At 43.8% G+C, this 12,866-nt stretch overlaps 1 protein-coding gene across 5 annotated transcripts in view; it reads left to right on the top strand.

The window, feature by feature from the left end:
* Window positions 1–12,866, top strand: part of LOC142464295 (uncharacterized) — a 181,565-nt gene that overhangs the window by 57,719 nt on the left and 110,980 nt on the right. For 3 of the 5 annotated variants that reach the window (XM_075567770.1, XM_075567768.1, XM_075567772.1), the window contains exon 2: window positions 9,643–9,782. The gene's annotated coding sequence lies outside the window, so the exon portion shown is untranslated. The remainder of the gene's footprint in view (window positions 1–9,642; window positions 9,783–12,866) is intronic. The other 2 variants (XM_075567769.1, XM_075567771.1) reach the window with 1 other exon arrangement.

Here is a 12,866-nt window from a genome sequence, read left to right as displayed (position 1 = left end):
AGCACACAGTGCCACTTTTTATCTCATGCTCACATTACATGAGCAACCCTTAGTCAATGCATGCTGCTTTAAACGCAGCTTTTAAGCAAGGACTTGGGAGATGCAAAGTCAGTTAACCTACTCACAGACATGTTTCAACCTTGATGGGTCTCATCAGTGTGAGGTTGGCTTACTGACATTTGCTCAAATGAGATAAGAGTAGGTAATCACCACGACTATTAAGGTTATGGTGGGTAAAAAAAGTGACTTAAACCCTCCACAGTAAAGCATAAAGCAACTGTAAATATTCCTGTATATTCATTTGCATGTCTTAGACAGGTCTGCAACCCTGTCTTTCACCATTATCACCCAGCAAACAGCACTTCCACTGCAGCAAGGGATTCTGGGAAATGACATGCAAATGAGCACACAGTGCCACTTTTTATCTCATGCTCACATTACGTGAGCAACCCTTAGTCAATGCATGCTGCTTTAAACACAGCTTTTAAGCAAGGATTTGGGAGATGCAAAGTCAGTTAACCCACTCACAGACATGTTTCAACCTTGATGGGTCTCATATCTGGATAATAGTTATTTTGCACATTATTGTACTGTAGGTGTTGGGGGGGAGGGTGTATGTATTGAATGTATAGGCCAGGTTTATTTTTTTTACATCCAGGGTTGGTTCCGTGGTTCTGCGTGGGACCTCTGGAGACCACCTGCGGGTATTCTCGGGTATCCCAAGGGTATCAGGCTGGTGGTTCCACGGGTGACACATGCAGGGATGACGATGTGTGGTCCCACTTCTGTGGGGGCACCGCCGACCCGTAGTCTGTGGGGATGACGATGTGTGGTCCCACTTCTGTGGGGGCACCGCCGACCCGTAGGTGCGGGGATGATGATGTGTGGTCCCACTTCTGTGGGGGTACCGCGGACCCGTAGTGAGCACCCGTGAGTTACCTAGACCCCCAAGGGAACCACCCGAGGCCCCGCAGACACCTGTGGGTCTGACCCGGGGCTCCCAGACATCCGCGGGCCTACTGTGGGGACCCAATTGTGGCCCACGGTGACCCAAGGAGACCACCTGGGGGCCATGGTGCTGGCGGGATCCACCAGCAGGCCTCCAGAACCTGTGTAAAAATGGCTGCTGGTAAACTGTAGGTCTGTCCAGGTGCCCCGCCAGCCCACTGGGGACTCGCGTGGGGCAGCGTTATGAACCCTGTATGTAAAAGGATAAATCTTGTATTTATGGGGGGGCACAGGGGGTGGGTAATGTATTTAATAAATATAATGCTGTTTATTGTGGGTCACTGTACTGTTTTTATTGTGGGAACCGGGGGTGGTGGGGGGGGGTGTTTCCCCAACGGTATATGGGTAGGCCTCCCTTGTGGGTACTGGGTGGTTAGGCCTCACGGGGGGGGGGTTAGTGTGGGAGGGTATGTAGGCATCCCGAGTGGTGGGTGAGGGTGGGTTAACCCCTTAATGACTGAAGCGGTTAATAACCGTTATGGTGATTAAGGGGTTAGGGGACATTACTTTGTATGTTTTCATTTTTGTCTCTTTTTTGCAGCAGCGGAGGGGCCATGTGCAGGTGGGTAGTGGGTGTGGGTGTGGTTATTTACACGGGATCCCCCTCCCCACATTTACATACAGTACACTGCACTCACAGAAAACACAGGCCAGACAAATTTAACTGACACAATAGGGGGAGGGGGACTTACACAGATTAGTCAAAGCAGGGAAACTTCACACACAATAGGGGGAGGGTTTTTTACATAGATTACAGTGAAGGCAGGGAAGCTTCACACACAATAGGGGGAGGGTTTTTTTTACATAGATTACAGTGAAGGCAGGGAAGCTTCACACACAATAGGGGGAGGGGTTTTTACATAGATTACAGTGAAGGCAGGGAAGCTTCACACACAATAGGGGGAGGTTTTTTTACATAGATTTCAGTGAAGGTAGGGAAGTTTAAAACACACAATAGGGGCTGGGGTTTTTACATAGATTACAGTGAAGGCAGGGAGGTTTAAAACACACATTAAAAATATGTATGTAATGTATTTAGTGTTTATTATGCCTTAACCCTTCATTGCCTTAGCAGCTATACGCTATGGTAATGAAGCAGCATTTCTGTATTTTTAATAAAATTGTGCAGGAGCAGGGGGTCCCCTGAGCATTAATTTCTGGCTCAGGGATCCCTCTTCTCACTGTACAATATTATTAAAATACAGAAATGCTGCTTCATTACCATAGCACATAGCCGCTAAGGTAAAGAACGATTCTTTATTGATGTGTGTGTTTTATTTATACTGTACACGTGCAGAGGGTCTCCGGAGCAGAACCGCTGTGATTTTAGGTCCGGGGACCCCCTGCTCCCCGAGATACAGGCCCCTTTAGGGGGTGCCGGTATCCATCTGCTTGGTTTACAGGCCGCGGTCACGTGATCGGGCCCTTTAAACGCAGAGGGATACCGGCACCTCATAAAGGGGGCTGTATCTCGGGGAGCAGGGGGTCCCCCGACCTGAAACCAACGTGGTTCAGCTCCGGAGACCCCCTGCACATCTACACTATAAATAAAAATGTATTTCAAATGTATTTATTTATAGTCATTTATTTATTTATTTAAATTTATTTATTTATTTTTTGGCGGCTGCTGTGTGTGAGTTTTTTTTATTGTGGGTAGCGGGGTGGGTGAAGGGGTTATTAGCCCCAACGGTGGTTGTTTAGGGCTTGGGGGGGGTAGCGGGAGGGCTTAACCCCTTCATGACCGTAGCGGTATTAACTGCTACGGTCGTGAAGGGGTTAAGTGCACCCGCAACCCCCCCGCAAGTCCTAAACTCACACCAAGGGCCAAATACCCCCTTCACCCACCCCCGCTACCCACAATAAAGCGGGCACGGTGGGTTAACCCCTTCATTGCCTTAGCGGCTATACGCTATGGTAATGAAGCAGCATTTCTGTATTTTTAATAATATTGTGCAGGAGCAGGGGGTCCCCTGAGCTTTGATTTCTGGCTCAGGGAACCCCCTGCTCACTGTACAATATTATTAAAAATACAGAAATGCTGCTTCGTTACCGTAGCACATAGCCGCTAAGGTAAGGAACGAGTGTTTATTTATATATGTTTTTTATTCATACTGTAGATGTGCAGAGGGTCTCCGGAGCAGAACCGCTGTGGTTTTAGGTACGGGGACTTCCTGCTCCCTGAGATACAGGCCCCTTTAGGGGGTGCCGGTATCCCTCTGCTTGGTTTACAGGTCGCGGTCACCTCATAAAGGGGGCTGTATCTCGGGGAGCAGGGGGTCCCCCGACCTGAAACCAATGCGGTTCAGCTCCGGAGACCCCCTGCACATCTATACTATGAATAAAAATGTATTTTAAATAATTTTTAATGTGCCGATATTTGCGCAGAGAGAGCAGCGGTTCTCTCTCTGCTGCAAATACATCTCGCCCCCGCCGGCCTATAGTATCATTGATGTGCATTTACAGTACTGTATGTGTATGTTAGGGGTTATAGGGTTTGTTCTTATACAGTATATATATATATATATATATATATACATATATATACTGCATTACAATTCATGAATTTATGCCATCTGGCGGACACACGAAGCATTGCAGCCTAGTAAATCCTGAACCATTATCAATTAACACATCAACCGCGCGTCAGCTGTGTAATGCGCCTGGCTGGGAAGGCAAAAGGAGCCCGGCATGCTCCGGGTGAACAGAGTGGCATTCCAGGAACATGCCAGGTACATGCCAGTGATTAGTAAGAATAAAAGCTGCCGCAGCAGTATGGCCCATGCCACTTAGCAAGGAATCTACTCTCTATGGTGGGAACCAGAACTAGCACCCTACCGCCTGGATAAAAACTAGAACTAGCACCCTTATTATTCATATTCCTCTGTGCCTCTTGAGCTTTTTCCATGTGTTCCCTCACTATAGGTAGGACTGCAGCTATGCGGTCCTGCATCTGGGCAACATGTTCTATTACACTTCTGTGTGGTGAAACCTCGTGTTCCCAAGTCTCTTTGGCTATATCCAGTAAGCCCCTTGGGGTTTGTGTCGGCCATACAATAGTTCAAATTGGGAGAAACCTGTGGATGATTGGGGAACCTCCCTAGTGGCAAATAGCAAGTATGGTAATTAACAATCCCAGTTTTTCCCATCCTTATCAACCGCCCGGCGTAACATGCTTTTTAAGGTTTTATTGAATCGTCCACTAAACCATCTGTTTTTAGATGATAGACAGAGGTTCTGAGATGCTTGATTTTTAAGAGTTTACATAACTCTTTTGTTACTTGGGACATAAATGGTGTTACCTGGTCAGTTAAGATCTCTTTAGGTATTCAGACCCGGGTAAACAGGACTATTAACTCTTTTGCTATGTTTTTAGCAGAGGTGCTACGTAGGGGAATTGCCTCCGTATACCGGGTGGCATAATCTAATATTACCAATATATGCTGATGTTCCCTAGCAGACTTTATTAGGGGTCCTACTAGATCCATAGCAATCCGGTCAAATGGTATTATGGGAAGGGGTACCAATGGGCTACGATACTCTTTGAATGGGGCGGTGATCTGACATTCTGGGCATGCAGAGCAATAATTTGTAATTTTGACTGTGGGTTGCAGGTGCTCTTCTGCTGCATTGTACCTTTCTACGAGGGCCACCAGCTTGTCTGCATTGTGGGGGTCACTCTGGCTGACCCAACGGCGTAGGGCGAAGGGAAGTTTCCTCAAGAACTTGTCCATGACTAACCATTCTACGATGTGGCTTGATGGGTTGATCTCGGGTTGTAGCCACTTTCGGGCGAGGTGGATGAGGTTATACATCTGGGATCGGATGGCTTTATCCAACGTGAAGGACCATGCGTGGAACCTTTGGGCTCGAACAGCCGTGGTTAAGCCAAGGCGGGCGAGGATCTCAAACTTCAATTTTGCATAGACGTTAGCTTCGGCTGGCTCTAGATCAAAGTAAGCCTTCTGGGGTTCGCGCTTAAGAAGGGTGTGATTAGACTGGCCCACTAAGCTTCTGGCCAACCCTCTCTCTGTGCCATGCGTTCAAAAGTGAGAAGATAGGTTTCAACATCATCCCAAGGCTCCATCTTCTGAAGGTAGTGGCTTGCCCTGGTCATTTTCGGGACTGGGCTGCCTCTGCCAGTGGAGCCTTAGTGATAGCCTCTCTCAGGACCTCGAGTTCCTGCTGTTTGACCTGGGTGAAATGTTGTTGCTCCTCTCTCAGCAAGCGATTTGTCTCTTGCTGGGTTGCATTAGTCTCTTGCTGGGCTATTAGCAGCTGTTGCTGGGTTGCATTTGCCTTTTGCAGGGTTACATTAGTCTCTTGCTGGGCAGTGACATTGTGTAACCAACACACTCACCAAGTCTTCCATATTGTTTAAAACAAAATCTTTTTTTTATCTTTTTTTAAAGTTCTTTTACCCGCAGACGTTTTAGTGTTCTGCCCGCATTCTCCACCATATGTGACAAACGGCTTACTCAGGGGCTCTGCCTTTTTTTTCTGGGACTGCTAGAACACAGTCTTTTAGGGTAGGAAAAAACAATGAGGTGTAACGTACTGTTCCTTTAAGCAGGCTACTGCCTGTTTTTTTCAGTCCCAGGCACTGAGACTGCAACACTGGATACAAAAGGCAAAACAAAACCCTGCTCATCTGAGCAATAAATAACCCAGGTTCAACCTGACTAGGGTTGGGGCGGCTTGCCCGCTTCCAACAAACAAAATAAGGAACTTTACAAGTTAACAAAGGAACAGAAAGATTTACCCTGTTTGGGGAACGGCTTTTCCCCTTTCTGCTTCCAGCAGCATTCCTGATTCCAGTCTCTTGAGGAGAGGGAAGAGGAACCAGGAAACCAGCTTTAAATACCTGTTTTCCAATTAGCAGGACAGGTGACAGAAATCAGGCAGCAGACAAACTCTGGTCTGGATCCCTCATCCCTCAGTTCCAGCACCTGCTAAACTGTGGGATGGAGTGCATCCATTCTGAGGCTGCACTTTCTAGCCTACACAGGACAGAAGCTGTCCAGTATCCTGGGAGCCCTATATATTGAATTTATTACCATCCCTGGTTCCTGTCACTATATCTATCTATTTATATATAAGTGTGTATATAATTGTATATTGATTCGTATAGTCTTTCTCTCCTCCTTAAGAAAAATATATGTATATGGTCCATAATACGGTTTTATGCAGTTTTATTAATCAATTATGTATTAGCCAATCAATTAAGGGAGGTACATTTAAATACCCTGGTAGGGATTAGGTAACAATAGCAGCCCCTGACGAAGCCCAAGTGGAGAAATGCGTAGGGCCAGCGTTTTTGGAGCAGAAAGAGACGCGCCGAGGCACCAAGCAGAGAGACAGTCTCACGGAGCTACGGCAGTGATTTCCTGCACTGACAGACACCAAATCTCGCGAGAGCCGAGCCGCGTCATACCGCGTCATACCACGTGATACGGAAGTAATCGTGGATGCGAGGAGGACTGGTAATCGGCGCCTCTATACACGAGTGTGAGAGACTCGCTAAATAACTCTCTACTGCCCTAAATTCACTCACAGAATGTGAGTTGACTACTTGTTTTTATTGTTAGTTTATTTTTATATTAAAAAGGTTTTACACATTTTGTTCCTCCTTGTATTCCCTTCCCATCCTCCCTTATGAGATCCATCCATAGAGGAAAGTGGTTTTAAAGACCATCCGTGATTGCTGCAGCCGTTGCTGAGTCCTGAGGACAAGCATTCAGAAGATCCAGAGGCCAAGGAGAAAAGCTGCAGTAGCTGTGTTCGTGAGTCCCATAGAGGATTAAAGGCATTGAATTATTTTACCTGTGTAAGCGCATCCCTTACCTTAATATAGTCTGATTATAACCAGATATACTGCCCTATGATTTCTTTTTTGTGTTTCTTCTCTTCCCTGTCTTATGTGCGCCTACGTCACTCTTCTGCATATCTTCAAGGCGGCGATTGTGGAGCCGCAGACCTAATCCGGCTGCAGTTTGTAGGGATAGTTGTATTCCAGGGTATGTACCTCATTTAGAGATTGTATTGGCTTAATAGGTGGTGTGTATATTATCTCTCCGCTTAAACATATTGTTAAGATTTGCGCTGTATGTTTCTTGTCTGTATATATATATATACACACACATATATATATATACACACACATATATATATATATATATATATATATATATATATATACAAAAACACAGAAAAAACAGGCGCACTCATAGCGTAAAATTGTATAACAATAAATTTATGGAGTAAGGGATAAAAATGCACACTCACAAACAAAGCTGAAAAAAATGCGTTTTTGAGTACAACTCAGCCCGTTCAGATGCAGGAACCCAAGAAGGAGGACTTCGGTGTGATGTCCGCGGTGTGTCTTGCCACAATAGCCCCTCTAGGTCCTGGCAGGGACCGAAAGCCACGAGGGACGCCGCCTTCCCCTCTCTCTGGTGCTACACAGAGCATACACTGAATAGAGTCTCGCGTGAACTTGATGATGTCAGCGAGGTTTCAGCCGGGGAGAGTTCACAGTGTAAACAGGAACTTGAATGTCTGAATGGCTGGTAGCAAAATGCTAGCAAAGCAGCAGGAGTGCAATAATGTAGATGAGTGCAAATAAAATATATAACCTGGACAGTAGGCTCCACAGCAATCTCTACGCGTTTCGTCTCAAGCGAGACTTCATCAGGAGTTCCTGATCTCCTGATCTCCTGATGAAGTCTCGCTTGAAACAGGGAACACGAGGGACGCTGCCTTCCTCTCAATCCTGCGTCACACAGTGAGTACTCAGCTCCAGATACCGCGTCAGTGGATTTGACCCGAAAAAGTTCCCATGTATGCAACGAGTGGACAGCTGAGAGTAATACTTTCAAAAACGCAATAAATTGCTGTAGCAAGCCAGTGAGTGGAAATATAATAAAACTGGGCAGTACACCTCCACACAACACTCTCTACGCATTTCGTCTCAAAGAGACTTCATCAGGAGATCTCCTTCCTCAGGGACGTGCGTTGGATGCAGTGCTGATGTATTTATCTTGAATACAACAGCTTTGGACTCCCCTGCCTGTGTGCTGTCTCGTTTTTCCTGGATCTCCATCTGGTAAAAAAAATTCTGTGTATATATATATAAAAAATTCTGTGTATATAACTTAACTCAGTATTATGGTGTGTGTGTGTGTGTGTGTGTGTGTGTGTGTGTGTGTGTGTGTGTGTGTGTGTGTGTGTGTGTGTGTGTGTGTGTGTGTGTGTGTGTGTGTGTGTGTGTATATATATATATGAGATTGGTGCTTCAAAAACGCTTATGTGTGATAAGCACAAATACAGTGCATGTCAGAACACAATACAGAGAAAACAGATAGACGGCGCCTTGAAAAATAAAGTCCAATGATTGTCCAGATGTACTGTAGAGGTGTTATACTCCTCGTAAGGTGTCAAATCCTGTACACCTGTATCCAATTTGTGGCTCCGTAGATAACGTCCCGTGATATGTGGAGTTAAACACAAAGAGAAATCATAGTGTACACTGTACACTGTGCAATCAAGTTGGAGGCACGCCTGCATGGATCCCCTGCTGATCTACACTACTCTTCAATCAAAAAAGTGAGTGGACTTTGATATACCTACTGCTCTCTGATATTGTCACCACCTCTGTTCTGTGACTTACCTTAGTGTGGTAGGAGAACAGGGAACTTTCAGCCTATGGCGCTATGTTCCCCTAATACCCTATAAATCCCACTATTGGAAGCCATATAGGCAGTCACATACTCATGAACAGTCTACAAGGTTGACTTGGATATATATCCTCAAGAAGCAGTTTGTCCTCACTAATAATTCAAGCAAAGAATATGTATCCGTGACATATGGGACCTGTTATATAATATACCTGTTCATATATCTGTTGCACCTTTTTGGACGGAAGTCCTTTTTTTCTATATATCCAAAATTTAAATACAACAGTTTCTTTTCCGTGCATGTTGTCGCCAATCCTGCATTATGATTCTCAGATAATGGGCGAAGGGCATGCATCAACTTGGTTCTTCATATATGAGATTTAGAAGTGGGGAAATCCCCTAAACCCCCTTCCATGATGAGTTTTTTGGGTAGGGGTACTTGCGGTTGCTGTCATCGGGTGACAGATCTAGTTGTAGTGTAGTCTTTGCTCCATGTAGGATTGCTTTCATTAAGTGTCACGATAGATGCGTTGCCCCTCCGCTCCTCATTCAGCGGACATCTTTGCAAAATTTCTCCGCCTGGTCGTGCAATGTCAAGATTTCTATTCTCGGGTTTCAGGATATTTCAGGGAAATTTGTATTTTTTGGTTAATGAGAAACTGTGGCGAAGTAATCCTGAAAGATCACGATCCGTTTAGTTTCGTATATCAGTTGGTCTGTTTCCTCCAATGCTTTCAGAACTTTAAGTTTATCATTAAAGTTTAGGATCTTTGCTATAATAGGTCTTGGTTTATTACCCTGATCTTGTCTCCCAGGGCCCATTCTATGTGCTCTCTCAATTTTTATTGGGTATTCCTAAAAATGGGAGCCGTTTTTCACAGAAGTCTATGAACTGGTTTTGCTTCAGGGATTCTGGTACCCCAATGATTCTAATATTATTGCGCCTGGATCTGTTTTTCAGGTCATCCAGTTTTTCCTCTTAAGATCCTGTTTTTTTTTGTTTTTTTTGCAGCTCCTTTTCACTGATTGCTGAGTCTCACACAGGTCATCTTCCACGGTGCTGATTCTGGCCTCTTCTCTTCAACCCTGGAAGTGTGCGCGGTAAGTTATTTTTTTAGAGCATCTGTTGATATTTTTATTTTGTCTGTTTTGTTCTAATTTTGGAAAGAATTCTCTGGCCACTGACCTGGTAGCAGGTTGGTTGGTTGCAACCACATTTTCTTCTTTGTCCTTAGTCAGTGCCTTGTGGCCGTCAGCCATTTTGGAAGTGTCCTTCGCTCCCCTTTCTACAGCCTTTGACATTTTGGAGGCATCTGGGTGGATATAGAGTGATATTTCTCCATAAACTGATGTTGTTTAATGTTTGTGTGGTACCTTAATCATTTTGGCTAAATTATTTGCCGTATTTTCACTGCGCTAGCGCTATACTGAAACTCCAGTGTGTACATTTTAAGCCCCAATCATTATTATTAAGGGTTCTTCCTCCCCATCCCAAATCCTAATAAGGTTGTCTATGAAACGGCCATACTGGACTAGGCCCGCCCCAAGCTCTTTGTTCAAAATGAAGTTTGTTCCCAATAACACATGAAAAGTTTAGCATAGTTGGGGGCGAACGAAGCTGGCCCCCATGGCCGTTCCACAGACCTGTAAATAAAATTTATTATCGGATAAAAAATAATCATGAGACAAAATAAACTCAATTCGGTTTGGAGGGAATCTGTTGCCCCCCAAAAAAGAAAAAATGCTTAATGGCCAATAGGCCCTTCTGATGCTCTATATTGGTGTATAAGGCCTCGACATACAGCAATGCCAATTTGAAAGTTGATGTTGCTAATGGAATTCACAATATGCAATGAGTCTCTAATATACGATTTGAGAGTAACTACATAGGGATGTAGGAAAGGATCCACTTACCTTGATAAATTAGATGTCATGGACTCCACTCCAGAAATAATGGTCCTGCCTGGTGGGTTAGTAAGGTCCTTACATACCTTAGTTCCCAGCAGAAAAGGAGACTGCGCTCGTCTGTTTCTCCTGGATATCTCTGTTTATCCACCTTTCCCCCGCAGCTCCCAATTCCTCTGGCGATCACCCGGGACAACAGTCAGAAATACAATAAAGTTGGAGCGCAGAGAGAAAAGGGTGGTGTTAGACAAAATCACTTTAATGGGTAAAATAACATTTAAAACTTACAATTAGTAAAGCTGCATCGCCCATGGGGTTCCCAAGCCTGTCCTCACTAACACTGCCTCCCTCGGCAGTGTCCTACTGCGAGTCGCTGCCCTGCTACAACCCGGAAGTAGAAGTCCAATACAGGGCTCTCTCGCGAGATCACTACTCAGGAAGTGCTGGCTCTGGCTGGATAATAAAAATGAACCCCCGATGGGCTATAGGTACCACTCTCCAAGACAGAGTGTGAACCCTATATTCTATGCAACCCCTCAACGCGTTTCGCGCGATCTTGCGCTTCGTCAGGAGGTAGTATACATCTCAGGGGGCTGCCTTATATAGGCCACCACTCCCCTAATCATGCTAAATCTCATACACTTGTGCATACTTGTTACAATGAATAATTAATGATCCTGTGATTAGACAAATACTCTCAACATGACATACATAACAACAAATCACTATTATCTTATACATTCGATTTAAAACCTTTTCCCCTAAAATTTACTTTCAAATTACTGTAAATGTTCCTTAAAATACTCCCTAACTTGTACATAGATCCTTAGATCATTCACCTGCTAGTCAGCATGTTGGAATTGCCTACTCTAATAAAACTTAATCTAGTTACAGATCACTAAACATGTTTTATATTTTATATATAAAATATCTTTATTCTCTTTCACCTATTTAAAAATTAATTAAAAAGTACCAACTAGAATTTTAAAAAACTGTTCAAATTAAAAACCATTATTTTACTTGTTATAAAATTAGTATCCATATAGCTATCTCAGGAAGGGATTTAACTCTATCATTTCATTCAGACCATCAGGCATTTTACTATTAAGTGTGTATATCCAAAATTGTTCGCGTTGGAGTAACTTTAAATCTCTATTCCCTTTTCTAATGTCTTTTTGGACTATCTCTAAACCTCTAAACCTTAGACCTTCAGGTAACCCATTGTGGTAATGTAAGAAATGTAGGGACAGATTGTGTACTTTTTTGCCATGTTCCACATTGCGTTTGGCGTTTCTAATACCGTTCACATGTTCGCCAATTCGCACTTTTAGTGGTCTTATAGTTTTCCCAACGTAACATTTGTTGCATGGACATGTGATAATGTACACTATAAAATTTGTTTGACATGTAATAAAATCTTTAATTTCCCCAGGGGGACACACCTAATGATTGGAACAACGAAAGTGAATGGATTGATCTATTTGAAATCAATGATAATCAAAATAATGTCAGTGGTACATCTCCTAATGAAACCAACCCCCACGCATCTAATAACGATGCCTCATTTGAAATCGAAAATACCTACCATAACCTGCTAAGTTTATATGAGGAAAGTGACCTGGGGAAAAACACTGTACATACAGGTCTAAAACCTAAATCTGTTTTTTATCCCCATGAATCAAAAGGGCCATATATAGAACTATTTGGCAAATTAGTAGAACAGGAGATTCGAACACTATGTAACAACAATCGATACTATATGGCCAATGACAACCTTACCCGCAATGAAAGGGAAGCTATAAAAAGTCTAAACGAAAATAGGCAATTAATTATACGCCAAGCGGATAAAGGGGGCGGTACAGTGCTACAAAATCGCGAAGACTATATAGGTGAGGCCTATAGACTCCTCAATGATAAAATATCATATCAGAAACTAGGGACAGATCCAACTAATGAATATTTGGGATATCTAGATAGATTTCTAAGGGATGCAAAAGAGAGAGGCATTCTAAGTTCCCAAGAATTCCAATATGTCTATAATAGCCATCCACGAGTACCTATACTATATCATATCCCAAAAATCCACAAAACATTGAATAACCCCCCTGGACGACCTATTATATCGGGTATAAATTCCCTAACTGCTAATCTGTCGAAATATGTAGATACCTTCTTGGCACCAATTACTATGGCCCTTCCATCCTACATTAAAGATAGTAGGGCAGTCCTAAATGAAATGGACAAGATCCAGTGGGAGGAGCATTTTATTTGGGCAACATT

Source organism: Ascaphus truei, chromosome 12 (genome assembly GCF_040206685.1).
Source record: "Ascaphus truei isolate aAscTru1 chromosome 12, aAscTru1.hap1, whole genome shotgun sequence".
Lineage (NCBI taxonomy): Eukaryota > Metazoa > Chordata > Amphibia > Anura > Ascaphidae > Ascaphus > Ascaphus truei.
The sequence above is the reverse complement of the archived record's forward strand: the minus strand, read 5'-3'. Positions and strand labels throughout refer to the sequence as shown.